The sequence below is a fragment of the Agelaius tricolor genome, unplaced genomic scaffold (genome assembly GCF_023055355.1).
Source record: "Agelaius tricolor isolate 1412-34295 unplaced genomic scaffold, bAgeTri1.0.p SCAF_3, whole genome shotgun sequence".
Taxonomy (NCBI): domain Eukaryota; kingdom Metazoa; phylum Chordata; class Aves; order Passeriformes; family Icteridae; genus Agelaius; species Agelaius tricolor.
The window spans coordinates 62097203-62111069 of NW_027269263.1; positions in this window are offsets into that span (position 1 = coordinate 62097203).

Consider the following 13867-nt stretch of genomic DNA (forward strand, 5'->3'; position numbering starts at 1 on the left):
AGAAATCCATGAGTGTTTTGTAGGGTTTGAGTGGATGCTTAGCTATGAAGGTCAAAGTGTGGCAAAAACTTCAAAGTAAACTGCAGGGAGTTCCACGCTGGATTTTGTTCTTTTCTTCTGTCTCTCTGCAGAAAAATATCATGTTGCCAAAGGCTTACAATGAAAAGATGGGCACTTTTGTGTTGCTGTAGCTGAAACAGCACTGGCTGTATGGATGGATCACATATACTCTTTGGAATCAGTTCTTCAGATGCAACAGCTTAATTAAATTTTAAGCATTATTGATTCCGTTTACAAAGCCTCCCCTGCTTTAGCAGGGGAATCTTGAGCTGTTGCACTCTGCAGCAGCAAAACAAAGAACATAAAAAGAAGAAAATAAAGGGTTATTAAAAATGAAAGCATTTGGCTGGAAGATGCAGTAGGCAGTGCTTAATTACTGTAAGATCTGTAATATTCTTTCTTCTAGAGAATAGAAATCTAAAACAATTCAGAAGAGATTTTCAGGGCAGGTTCTCACATTGTGTAAATGAGGGTAGCAGTGTCTTTGTCCTCAGTGGTGCTAACTCACCATGGAGAGCAGGAACTGCCCTGATCTCTATAAAAGTCTTTGGTGAATAGAAGGGCAAACCAGCTCAGCTGGTTGTATGTATGATGAGATTGACAGAGCAAGCCTTTCTTTTATTTTCCTTTTTTCTTTCATGGTTCAATGCTGTTTGACCATCACAAGGCTTTATCTAGACTGTATATCAGCTTTAGTGTTGGTTTAAGACAAACAGGGAACCTTACAAAAATAACAAGATTAAGCTGAATGAGCTGGTCTCAATGTGAAAAAGACAAGATTGACAAATGCAGTTATCAGTCTTGCAGTGCACACAATTTGCACTAAAAAACTCGGGGCTTCATTATTTTCCATGGTCCTTGGGATAGAATAAGAAGTTTTATGAAAAACGTTCCAATTGAAGATGAATGTTACACGATAACACTCCCAATATGTACGAAATACTGGAACAGGCTTGAGGAGCTGCTTCACTGAAAGTTTTCAAGGACATTTAGGATGCAGGGTGCTGCATATATTTTGGTGCTGCTTCAGTGCAGGTTGTAAGAGGATCCCTTAGAGCCCAGCGTTTCTATGATTCTGGACTTATTGTTAGCTATTCAGGACAGGCTTTGTCTTCCAGTATGTTTGTGTGCCTGCAGATAGAAGATGTATTGCCTTGGTAGTTTAAGCTTGTAAAAGGAATTTTTTTTCCTGGCTATCTTTTCTTAAGAAACTTCTTGTTCTTGATGTTTGCCTTGCTAGCGGCTGTAAAAATTGCCTGAAATTTGGCATGAAGCTTGGTTTTATTTATATATATACACACACATATGATTTACACAACTAAATAACTGCAGAAAAATCCCTATAGCAATGGGAGCATTATTGTATCAAAACATTGGCTATTTTTTACAGTATGTTATCACTGCATCAGTTGTTCTTTTATTACCCAAACAAAAGCTGCAGCACTCATTTGGATTCTGTATTAAAATACTCTATATTTGTGACTGTGGTCTTTTCTCTCCTCCTTTCCCCACAGGCACTCTCTTCTGCCAGATACATGATCTGAGCAAAACAACACTGAAAGAAAATAAAAATCTTTCAGCACTGCTTTCAATTGCCACTTTAGAAAAAGCAAGAATACTTCTTAGAATATTACTATTAATATTAATGGCAATATTTTAAACTGAAATATTTTGAGGGAGAAAGAAACATTTTTCAAGGCAGTTTTTCTTTTAGCAGCATAAAAACTTTTTGAAAAATATGTTGATGGAGAAAAGTCTGTGTGTTACCAGTCTGTGTGACAGTACATAATGGTGCATTCATTAAAAAATGTAGAACCCTATTGATGTATAGATACTCTCAGTGGCAATGGGGAGATGTACACAGCAAGAATAGCTATATATTTATGCAGGGAAGGACATGACCTCCCTGAGGAAAGGAAATTCAGACTATGTCTGTGCTGCCAGGGAGCTGCAGGCTTGAGCTTGTGCTTCCATCCAAACCCTTAATTGCCTGTATCACTGGCAAGCAGCAGCTTTGCCCAGAGTGGAGACAGGCTCACACCTGCTGCACAGGTAGCACAGGTCAGATTGCTATTACAGAGTGGAAAATATCCTTACACATAGAAATGGGCTTTGGACACAGTCTGGCTGGAGGTGACCCACAGCTTCTGCCTTCAGGCCTAAATGGGAGTGAAAAGGTTATTATGGGTAAAATGGAAATGTACACCAGCCTGCATTTGGGATTCCTCTGCATTAACCTATACCCCCTGCAAATTTAACACCCCTTCTTCACATGCCATAGCAGTGACTGTCATTTCCCACACGTTTTCTCCATTAGTTTTCTCTAAGTGCATGGCTGGCAGCCCACCCTCTGCCTCACTTGGCCTTGGTGCTTTCTGAGCACTGTTTTTTCTATAGAATCACCAGCAGTAAATAACTATCTTTGTTTCACCCAGGCTGTGTGTGTGTGCATTCAAACCTGGTCCACACTCCAAGCCACAGGCTGCCAGGCTTAGTGACAGTGTCTATACCATGAAACAGCTCTCTCACCCATTTTGAAAATAGATTTCAGTCCTGCAGCTTCCCCATCTTTACCCTTATTTGGAAGGAGACCCACTCCTCAGATTCAGTGAACAGTGTGAGAGGCGATCTTGGGAATGGGAGCATCGGAGAGGTGAGAGCAGCTTTGCCATTCACAAAGGCCCCGCGCTGGTACAGCCACGAGTGGCAGCCACTTCCTGTCAGCTCTGCCAATGTCCCTTTCATCCGTCCCCCACGTCCTTTGAGCACTTGTGCCTGGCTCTAACGAGCAGCTGGGGCTGTGCAGGCTGCTTGGTGCCAGGCTGGGCTGGTTTTGTGAGGGCAGAATGTCCTCCTGGAGATGAATGGGACCCCTGGACTGTGCCGTTTTTGCAGAAGAAAGTGCTACAATCACATCCCCTTCATCCTCCCCTTCCCCTCCATTTGAAGTTTTAATTAGAGCTTAGAAGCCAGGCCTTTTTAAATCAAGCCAATTGCTCGCTTCTCTTCCTAAGGAAGGAAACTCCTTTGCTTTTTACTTGTTCCAATGCCGCCCTTCCCAGCTCCTGCCACCGGATGCATGCTGGTTGCTGTCCCATTTGGTGACCATCGCACAGCCTCACGCTGCCAACACAAAAATCCATGTTGCTGCCAGTCTGTGGGAAGGACAGAAAGAGCTTCCTCCTGACCATGGTTTCTTCTTTCACCTTGCTGGGTGCAGTGAAGCACCTTTCCTCAGACAATGCCACCATGTAGATGGAGGGCAGAGAGACAATTTGGGCACCCTTTAGTTTGCTAAGATGAATTCTCAGAGACAGAGGTGTTTTCACCCTGTTACACATCTGCTATCCCAAACTCTGAGCTGTGCCACCCCAGCATAGGTGCAGGCAGTGCCACTGCCGTTCTGCAGAAGCACCTCACAAATTTTGAGTGGCAAAATGGATTATTTACCTCCTTTCACCCATCCCTTGAGGGCAAGGAGGGTTGTTGTTGCCCAACACAACACCCACCCTGTGACCTGAGGGGTGACACCCAGCTCAGACAAATCTGGGGTGTTGAAAGGACCGTGTAATCTTTACTTCTCAAGCTGTGCTTTTCTTTTAGTCTAAGCCAAAAAGCTGACTGCAGGGATTGCCTCCTCCTTCTGGACCTGTGCAATCAGAGAAGTTTGGCCTGAGCCTGAATCGAGTAAATTGGTTTTTATTGTTTAGATGCCTCTCTCAGATACATTTCCAGCCCTTGAAATACATCTGTCTCATCTTATCTGCATCAAGAATTAGACTGAGACTTTCCTGCTCCATTTGATTGTACAATAGATTGAGAATTCTCCTCAGAGGGAGTGGTGGTTGGGTGGCATTTTAAATGGCCACTCAGACACCAGCAGAATAACATTAATAACCACTAGAGAAAAAAAAAAGAATATATTTAAATTGACTTTGTGCATGTTCAACACAATGTTTGTTTGAAAGATGAGAGCTACATAGAGATGATTATTCAGAACATAAATTCAATTCAAAACAAAATATTTAATAGATCACTGTTGATTTTAATTAAGTTTTGTGTCAAAAATTCCAAAACAAAGTGTTAACATTTTTCTATTTCCTAAAATACATCTTAAATATCACTTTTTTAATGAGATAAAGTGCATTTATAATTTTAGTTTTCATTTAATATTATGTTCAATATGATTTTATAATATTGCTTTTTATATGGTATTTATAATATTTATATTATATTAAAGCTCTACTTCATAGTACACATTTACTGAAATGAAAGGTTTGCCCTTTATATAATTGATATTTTTCAGTTTGGTAGAATAAAATATTTGGTTATTATTAAAATAAATATTTATGCATTTTTGGATGGAAAACATTCAGCTTTGATCATTTCAAAAGAAATAATAGTATGTTTTCTGCTCTGGTTTATAATGATCTTCCATTTGTCCGCCCGTTGATCCAGGAAGGCAAATTTGTAATAATGCAGTTCTGTTCTTCATGAGGCTTTGTAAGTTTTTATCTGGCTCATGGTGCCCTGGAGACCTGTCTGGTACATTGCTGGAGCACAGCACCTGTGGTGCTTTCTGGGGGAGGGCAGCCAGCCCACCTGGGCAGGCGTCACACATGGAGCTCTCTGTGGCACTGCCAAGCAGCTGAAACTGCTCTACACATCCACTCAATTGCAGTTTTAACCATAATAATTAATAACAACACAGCAATTAAGATAATGCTGCATATGAACAGCTGTACAGCTGTTTATATCAGACTAATACAGAATTAAGAGCTTGCTCAAGGTCTATTTCTGGGCACGCGTCCTGCACAGTTTTAAGAAGATTTTATGCATCATTCTTTTTTGTGTTAAGCTTCATTTTATCAGTATTGCCTCTTCCATTGCCTTTTCTCTAAACTCCAAACTTTAAAAACTAAAGTAAACCATGCCCTCATTTGAATAAAACTTCACAAAGAGTACTTGCAAGATATTGAAAATTCCAGTTAATTAAAAAGTGATTACATTTGATCATAGACAGACTTTCAGCATACTGGGAACTATTTCATTTCACCAAGCTAAACATCTGTGACTAAAAGGATTACTGACAGAGAAAAACATTCTTCCTAAATTAAAGGTGCACTAGCATGAAAATCTCTCTTGACCATGTGGTTTTTAAGACAACACATAGCTGATTGCATAGTTAGGGACAGTACAGGGTATTGATTCCAGACAACACCAATTAGAAGACTAATAGCTTTGAAAGGTGAACTATGGGCATTATCTGTTTGTTACAGCAATACTGATGGTTTTCATGCATAGTTATTCATTCATAAGCATCCAGCAATCCCTGCTACTTTCATTAAAATGTATATCCCAGTGCAGCAGATATGACCTTTACTGTAAATTGGTTTACTCTTCAGTGAGCCTCAGTCTTCACTGAAACAGATTAGGGGGTGTTTCTGTACTTTTGGGTTTTTGGTTTTTTGTACCCACAGCTGCTATTCCTGCCGCACATCCCTCCTGATCCTTTAGCACCTCATTCCCATAAACCATCACAGATTGGTAGAGCTGCACCTCCACGGCCTCACTGCAACACCCTTGGATCTTTGCCTTTGCAATCTTCCACCAAGGTTTACTAACTTCACCAGAGGCTGGGCCTTCCTTTCAATGTTGGCTTAGCTCATTAAAGAGGCACCAACTGGGAACCTCTTTGCTACACAATTACACAACTGCTTCCTAGAGAAATTTTGTTCATGATCACTCACTGATACTGCTGCTTTATCACTTGGGGTATGACAAAACTTTGAAATTCTTTTTAGTCGAAATCTAAGTCTATAATGAAAAAAAAAAAAAAAACTCAAAAGCTCCGCATTAGAAGTCACATAACTTTCATTTCTCTTTAAAATTTCTAAGTTAAAAAAAAGAAAATTGTAATTTCAAGATGTCATTTCAAAAGTGTGTTTATGTTCTGATTTCAATGGATTGAATCATTGAATATTACATAAAAAGGTGATAGGTGTGATGGAGCTAATATATTAAAGGAGCATTATTTTGCACTTTCAGAACTTTAATTTCATATTTAATATAACCTTAATAATAATTCCTTGTTTGCAATGACATTATGTTTTCAAATGGCAAATATTTCTTCCAGCAAATTTGACTACTTTTTCCTTTTTAGTACTGTCCTTTGACATGTTCTTTAGTGAATTTTGAATATATAATATTGCTTAGTAAAAATATAATTCATATTATAAACAGAACAGCTATTGAATGGTTCTGCAAAAGAATGAAAGTGCAAATATGAAAAGTAAAGTTATGAAAATATATATAGGAAGCAAATTTCTATAACATACAAGCAACTGACTTTAAAAGGTATTTCTGATTAACTGAGCTGAAGTAATTGACTACGTCCATATTTTTAGATTATTTCAATGAAGTCAACTGAATTTGTTTAACATGCATAATTTAAGTAATGTTTTGGAATTAATGAGGTTAGCATTGGCAACTGTTGAATTAAATGTTCAAAGACAGAAAGCTGAGACTGTGATTTTTATAATGCTTCTATATTGTCACTGGAGACAGATAAGTGATTACTCTATATGCATCAGCATTGGATCATCAAGGCAGTGCTTATGAATCACTCTCTCCATCACGAAAAAAGACTGCATTTCATATGGTGTGGCTTGATTCTATAAGATATGCATAACATAACTTCTGCATTTTTACCTGTATTTGTGTTGTATATTGTAGCTGTCACTGGTGTATCGCTTTCCATCACCAAAGATTAAATAAACACTTACACCAGAACACCCCACCAAACTGTGTGCACACAGAACCCAGCACTGTGAGTCTTTGGCCCCAGTGCCTTCACAAGCAGGAACATTCTAAATAATAGCACAAAGTCACAGTTTCACTTTGAAGCAATAAAAAGGAGAGGTAAAATAGTGATGATCACTTGGTATACAGTGGAAAGCATAGTTTAGTTTACATTTGTCTGTTACTCATATTGCCTAGAATTCCCTCTTTGCCCTGACCAATCAATGCTGAATCTATTTCTTGATAAAGACAATACAGAATTTATGGGCAACAAACATAAAATAAAATGAGAGCACCTCACAGTGCTCCAAAATGGTTTTTCATCACTGTCTACTGATCACTACCTACAGCATGAACCTCCCAATCTTAGACACTACAGCAAAAGTTAAAGGTATCTATAAAAAACACAGATATCTATAGAAGTCCAGGTGAAGAAGAAATATTCTGTGATTACAGTCAGCGATCCTGAGATGTGTAAAGACAACGATAATCATTAAAAATGCTTTGTTAGTCCAGCTGAACATCAGAAAGAATGGGTCACTTTGTTAAAGAAAGGAAAGAAGTGATCAAAGTAGCAATCAAAGATGAGAGAGAATTTTTTATTCTAGGAAGACTCTTTGAAAAGATGTAGGCCAAGCAGTAAGTGGATCTCCGACACCTTGGCATACAGTAGGTGAAAACACCTCTGCCATTCTTGACAAGACAAAGCTGTACCCTGGAATAACATCATTGCTTTCCTTGGCAGTGACAACAGCAGCTTTATGAGAGAGAGAAAAAACCAACTCTGCTCGTCTCCCGATTGCTTACGTGGAGACCCAGAGCTTACCTGACCCAGGCTGTGTTTGTCATTTGGCAAACAGATGCTGCCAACTTGATGTGAAGCAGTGGCCATACAGTGCCTGAGAACTGCTGTCAGGTATGTCTTACCATTTTAAAAGCGTCTTCAAAAAGAAGGAAGGCTACAAAATATATCAGTTATTCAAGAGCATTGAAGCATTTAAAGAGTGTCAAGCACCGCAGCACCCGCTGGCTCAGCCTCCAGAAGTGCACATCAAGGACACTGCAGCAACAAACAACCCCTTTGAAAACCTTTCAGGAGCCAGGACAAGGTGTAGGAAGGTGTGGGGGTCAAAAGTGTAGCAGAACACCTTAGTTCAATAGAGATTCAGCAGTGCTATTATTATCACAATCACATCTTCACACCACTTAGCAGACTTAGCAGAGCCTGCCAGGGACCCTGCTTGGCGCAGGAGTTCATCCCCTTGAAAATCCCAGACTGAGTAAATGCAAGTTTGTCACATGGTTCAGTCAGGACACGTGATCCAGGTTGGCTTGAAGGTCAAAGTAAAGAGGGTACATGGTAAAACAAGATTTAAAGAGCAATATGATGGAAGTTGACTGCAGTTGTCACCTCAGTGGAGGCTTGGAAGCTGTTGGGGGATGGAGTTCTTGCAGTCAAGGTGCCATGGAGAGAACCACGAGTGCAATTTCAAAGAGATGGAACTGTGCTGGCAAATTATGTGCTGTTAAAACCAAAATGTTTCAATAAAGGTCCCAGCAGAAAGGAGAAACATGCCTGCCAGCATGGTCTGTGTCAGACCCTGCCTTAGATCTCTCTGTGAGAGATCTCATTCCCTCTGTGCTTCCTGCTCTGCCTCACCTTCCCCTGCTGCCTGCTGAGGCCACACACCAAACCCCACCAGAAAGTGGACTTTTTCCAAAGAGCTGCTTTGAAAGCTGGAAATATACTATGTGGAAGTTGGAAGAGCTTTGTTCATCCTGAATCATGTACCAAAAGGAGAAAATCAAGAGATGTTTTGTCACTGAAAGTATTAATTCTTTGTGAAGCAAGTATTCTACAGCTCAGGAGAGTAATGCTGGGTATCACCTGTTAATGAAAGCAGAATATGCCAGTGTACTGCCACTGAAAAATTTTCACAGGAAGTTGTGTTAGGGACCATCAGTGTATATTGATATAGACGTTTTTAAGAATGCTTTCTTGTGGATCCACTGGAACATTTTTGTGGATGCAATTCTGTTTGAATGAGCTACCTTCCACTGGTTTGGCACATGCCATTCTCATCTCAAATAACCAGGATTTTTTATTGCAGATGCAATATGTGAGGGAAAAAATAGATTTTTCTGCTTCCAAGACTAGGTCAGTGACTATTCCTGTTTACTAGGATTTCCCTCATACTTTTTTTTTTTTGTAACCACTTGTTAACTTGTTTTGTTAACTTGGCCAACTTTGGAGGTTGAACAAGCACTGTGATTAATTTGCCTGCACTGCAAATCCCTGAGATAATCCTCCAGGTGAGACCTGAGATACATTGCTGTGAGCATTTGGGAAAGGTGGCTTTGTCCATGATTGATCTGTAGCTTGAGCAGGAGAATCTGTTTCATAAACATAGTAAATTCATAAACATAATGCATACATCATTATGAGAGCATTAACTTTCCAACTTATTTATTTCCTAAAAATTAGAAACTCAGCTTTCAAAATTAGTATGTATATATGCACAGTAAGTTTATTTAAAATAAAATGTAATTTGCATAAGCTTTCCATAATTTTTGCAAAACAATGTTAATTACCCTTTTTAATGATCCAGAGCATCCCAAACGTTATTTTTCATGGTTTTCCATCTTTGTAATTCCAGCCCTAATTTCCATTAACATAACTGCATTGCAAAAACCTGAGTTCAAAACAAACTCATAGTACAAGTGTTGTCTTGAAAATGAGGAGGAATGTATAACTAGCATGTCATTTTGTCCTGGGGAGTCTTTTTTTCTCTAATAACCAAGAATTCTTTCCCAAAGGAGGCACCTTGGTCAGAGAATTGAGAATCTTGTGTGTCGTTGTATATATACTTTTATATATAAATATATATATTTTATGTATGTGTTACAGTATATATACATATGCTGTGACTCCATACAGTTATTGAACAAAGCTACATAAAAGCTGTAAAAGAAAACAGGGCATCACTCAAATTAATAAGTTCCTACAGAGGCTGATTTGAAACCCCCTATTGAGAAGTGACTAGCAAGACAAGAGTTGGTACAGAATTCATGTCAGGGTATTTTTGATTTATAAATCTGATTTTTTATTTATAACTATAAATGTGAATATAAATTTCCAAGGGCGAAACTAATATTAGTTCACGTAATTCCATCACATCCTAGACAGGCTCATTTTCTTTACATGGTCTTTTACATCTTTTCACTATATTATATGCTACCTATCTTCACATTATCCAGGTAATTTCCAGCAGAATATGAAATGGTTTTGTCACACATAACCTCATTCTGGTTACTTTATTTTTTTTTACCAGAAGAAATCCTCACATAAATTTCATTTATATTGTCTTCCTTACCTTTTCTTAATCCTGGCTGTGCTGAGTTTAATCTCTGCAGACATGATGAGCTTGTGTGTATGCCTGTGAGTGTGTTTAAGGAATCTGTACTTTTGTTAAATAAGAATAACAGTTATCAGCTGATATTTATGACTGTGACATAGGAAAATCAGGAATATTTGTGTACTTTTAAAAAAGTAACATTAACCAGAACCTTTGAAACTAGTTTGCCTGGTGATCTCCTGTCTGTTATCTGCATGCTCATACTGCTCTGCTGAGTCTTATGAGTCTACTGAAAACTTGCCAAGGGGATGCTGATACAAAGATTTTAAATTGGAATTAGACTAAAATGAAACTACAGTGCTTTTCCCTGTTCCTTTTTTTAAGCAGCTTTTTTCTTCCACTGGTCTTGTGACAACTGAATAGTAATTTAATTCTAAGATTCAGAATGATTAAACTTAAATTGCAGCAGACTTTTTTTCATGGATCACCAATGCCAACTATATTGTAAAATATGCACTGACATTCTGCAAGAGATAAAGATTGTTTACTGTACATTGCTGAATCCCAAATAATCCTCTTGAGCTTTTGCTGGTGATAATCCTTCCCACTGCTATTATGAATAGTGGTAATAACTCTTCCTTTAACATACAGTGATAATTCTTCCTCTTTACCCCCATAAACCTCTTTTACCCTCATAAAATTTCCAATAAACTAACTCATACTTGCAAAGCAGAAACAAATCATCATCAGTTTTAACAGAGAGATAACACAAAGCACTTCCAAAGACTGCAATTAATCCTGGGGCAGCAGTATTCAAAAACTCCAGCACCCAACTAAGAAAGGTATTGTTTGTTACCTGACATGTTTTGTCCAAAAAAAGTGCATTGTAAAGGCATATGGGTCTTAAGAACTGCTGGTTCACTTTCTATTTCTAGTTTCCTATTCTAGTGAGAGCTCAGGCAGACTGCTTCTCCATTTCCCTCTTTGGAAGGTGCCTGCTTCTGCTGGAAGCTCTTTGAGCAGGGCATTGTCTCTCCCTTTATCTTTGTGCTGCATTCTGCTGTGTTTGGCACAAAGAAATGATAGAAACACTGAAGTGGGGAAAGGAATTAGGCTGGAGTATTCTGCTTCCCAGCCAGCCCAGCCCAGCAGCCCCACTTGGATGGCTGGCTGCTCAAAACACAGTTTAGCTGGGGGGCAGGAGAGAGGGGAATACAAAAGAGCAAACAAGTTATTGCCTCAACAACCTCTACCCAGTTAAGTTGCTATGGTGCCTGGCACAATGGGAATGAGAGGTTCAAGTAAATTTCTACCTATTGGTAAAATAAATAACAAAAACTATTTTCTCTGCATGTGGAGAGCTCTCCTCTCCTCTCCTCTCCTCTCCTCTCCTCTCCTCTCCTCTCCTCTCCTCTCCTCTCCTCTCCTCTCCTCTCCTCTCCTCTCCTCTCCTCTCCTCTCCTCTCCTCTCCTCTCCTCTCCTCTCCTCTCCTCTCCTCTCCTCTCCTCTCCTCTCCTCTCCTCTCCTCTCCTCTCCTCTCCTCTCCTCTCCTCTCCTCTCCTCTCCTCTCCTCTCCTCTTTCATTCATGCCAGTATCCCACACACTACTTTTGCTGCCAGCCATTACAGGATTAGGAGCAGAGAAGTTAATAGTGAACCTTAACAGTGAACTAAATGCTGCTCTTGGTTGCACCCACATAAATGAAGAATACCTTCATTGAAATAAATGAGCCAGAGCTGCAAGTGGTGTAAAAGACTTTCTCCTTTGTCTCAGGGAAATTACAGCAATTTTCTTCAAATGTATATCGAACTCAAAGCAGATCCAATTTATTTATCTAGATCTAATTTAGGGCATTATTTGGACCAGTGTCAAAGGGAATTATTTGCCCTCACCAGTAGCATGAAGTATTTATTTTGTTTCTTTTTCCCCCTCTGCTTACCTCTGCTTTTCACTTGGTGTCAGTCACACACATTCTTCTCCACAATGTCAAGGAGTGATAAGCAAAAAATACATTGACTTACTTATGCTACTGAGCTTAAACTCTTGTTTACAAAAATAACTTAAATAGGTGCTATTATCAATAGGAAGCAAGGGTGAGATGTTCTCTGAGAACAAAAAGCAAAAATGGGGAAAAAGGTACTGGAATAACACAACACATTACATAGTAATTAATCATCACTGCTGTGTCTTAGCTGTCTAGGAGCTATGAGGGACTAAATAATGAAGCAGCTGAACTGCTGTTTAAAGATACACAGTTTATTGTTAAAAATCTGAAATAAAACCCTACTTCCACAGCCAGTTGGGTTGTAGCCAAGACTGCCTTAATCTTTAAAAAAATGCTGTAGGCAATTGTCTTTTATAGATACACAGGACATACCTCAGCAGCAGGAAAAATAGTCAAGAAAATTATGAAAGATAGAGTTGTATATTAATTTAATGTATACAACCTGCTAGGCTAAACCCTCAGGCTTCTCAAGGCTAAATAATAGCTCTCTAAGCTGCCAACACTCACTCAGAATTAACAAAATAGTGAATAAGGGAGAAATGGTGGATAAAATTTATTCAGGCTTTCAAAAGACCTTTGGTAAAGACCCTTAGAAGAGACTGTTAGGGAAACTCGGTAACCATGGAGTGAGAGTTAAAATTTCACATGGATTAGGACCTCACCAGGAGATAGGGAAAAAGGGAAGGAATAAGATTCTATTCTTACTGTAAAAGAGGTTAGAGGTGCAGTAGCCTCCACACCAGTGTTTTTTGTCTGTGCCAAATCGCAGCGTCCATACTCATGAGCAGCTCCATTGAAATCTGCTGCTGACTGTGGTGGGAAGTTTGTTGTTACTGTGCTGCAGGAAGTTTAAATAAGGTTTAGAGGACATGATGGAATATTTATAGACAGTCTGAAAGGGGAAAAGCTCAGTAAATTAACCACACAAGTTGGACATGCAAATCAGGTGGACTTAGTTAAGAGCTGAGACAGCCATGAAGGACTGTAAAATCATCTCCATGAACTTGTAGGGGCAGTGGTGTTCTAGTCACCAAATCACCCTCTCAATGGTGTCACTGAACTATCTGTTCAGATTTCCTACCTGCCAATTTACTTTGGGAGGGTGGTATGTGTGTTCACTAGACAGCTTTTTACCTCATTTCTTTGAGCCTCTAGGTTAGAGAAATATCTGCAGAGAAAACAAAACAAAACAAAACAAAAAAAAAACCAAAAAACAAAAATCAAGAAAAAGAAACAAGATCAAATTTCCAAAGAAATTATACTTTAGAATGACTGTGACTAAATTAAATCTTGTGTGAAGGAAGTTAAGGTATTTTTGTTATGGCTCCTGAAGCAAGAGCTGTGTGACCGTGGTCACAGGGGTTTTCAGGTGAAGCAAGAGACGAGAATGTTGACTCCATGTTCAGAAGGCTCGATTTATTATTTTATGATATATATATATATTACATTATGACTATACTAAAAAGAAATAGAAGGACAGGTTTTTTCAGATGCTAACTAAGCTAAGAATAGAAAAGAAAAGAATGATAACAAAGGCAGCTCTTCCAGACTCTGTCCGAGATAGCTCGGTCCTTGATTGGCCATTAATTATAAACATCCAAGATGGGCCAATCACAGGTGGACCTGTTGCATTCCACAGCAGC